The sequence below is a fragment of the Pinus tabuliformis genome, chromosome 4_2, assembly GCF_031772625.1.
Source record: "Pinus tabuliformis cultivar Carrire ecotype Pingquan chromosome 4_2, CPIR1, whole genome shotgun sequence".
Classification (NCBI taxonomy): Eukaryota; Viridiplantae; Streptophyta; class Pinopsida; order Pinales; family Pinaceae; genus Pinus; species Pinus tabuliformis.
The window spans coordinates 442,191,691-442,192,632 of NC_142304.1; positions in this window are offsets into that span (position 1 = coordinate 442,191,691).

Consider the following 942-nt stretch of genomic DNA (forward strand, 5'->3'; position numbering starts at 1 on the left):
ACCTTGTTTGAATAGTTAAGGGCCTTCGTGGAGTTCAAGGCCGCTTTCCATAACGTCTCAATTAGGGCGTGGAAGGACCTTGAGCATATCTGGCACAAGCTTCCATACTTAGTATCAGAAATAGATGTGCAGGAGATTGCGGGCAGTTGGCTATTGGAGTGGTGCGAACCCATAGACATTGGTGCAGGTGCCAATAAGGGTGCAGAGAACTCTGGTGCGCAAATTATAGCTACGCAGAAGCACAAAGCGGCAGCACAGAAGGTCGCACGAGCATTCCCTGAAAAGAAGAAAAAAGAAGTTGCTGCTAAGGTAGCTATGGAAAAAGAGTGTGTTGCAAAAGAGCATGCTGAGAAAGAGTGCATTGATATAGAGGAAGTTGAAGAATTGGCTTCCCATCATACAGATGAATCAGAACATTCAGAGCACGAAGGAGATGGTGGAGAGGACCAAAGCACTCCTTTCACATTGAGGAAGCGCGGTAAGGAGACAACTGTCAGGCCCAAAAAGAAGGATAAATCATATAAATAGGTGCACATTGACCCAATGATCCTCACAGAAGGGGATCTCGATGAGATTGGAGACAAGGTAAGAGACACCATAACAGAGTTGTGGCAACAATTTGAAGATAAAGGTGCTAAGGACAGATAATGGTGGAGAGTTTTGTAGTAAGGAATTTGAAGAATTCTGTAAGAAGTGTGGTATAGCACGGTAGAAGACTACTCCATATACACCTCAGCAAAATGGAGTCGCAGAAAGAATGAACAAGACGTTGATGGAAAGGGAAAGAAGCATGCTCAGTGGTGCCGGGTTAGGACAAGAATTCTGGGTAGAGGCGGTGGATACTGCATGTTACTTGGTCAACAGGTCACCTTCATTAGCGTTGGAGGATAAGACTCCACAAGAAGTATGGACTGGTAAGAAACCCTCTCTTTCACATCTGAG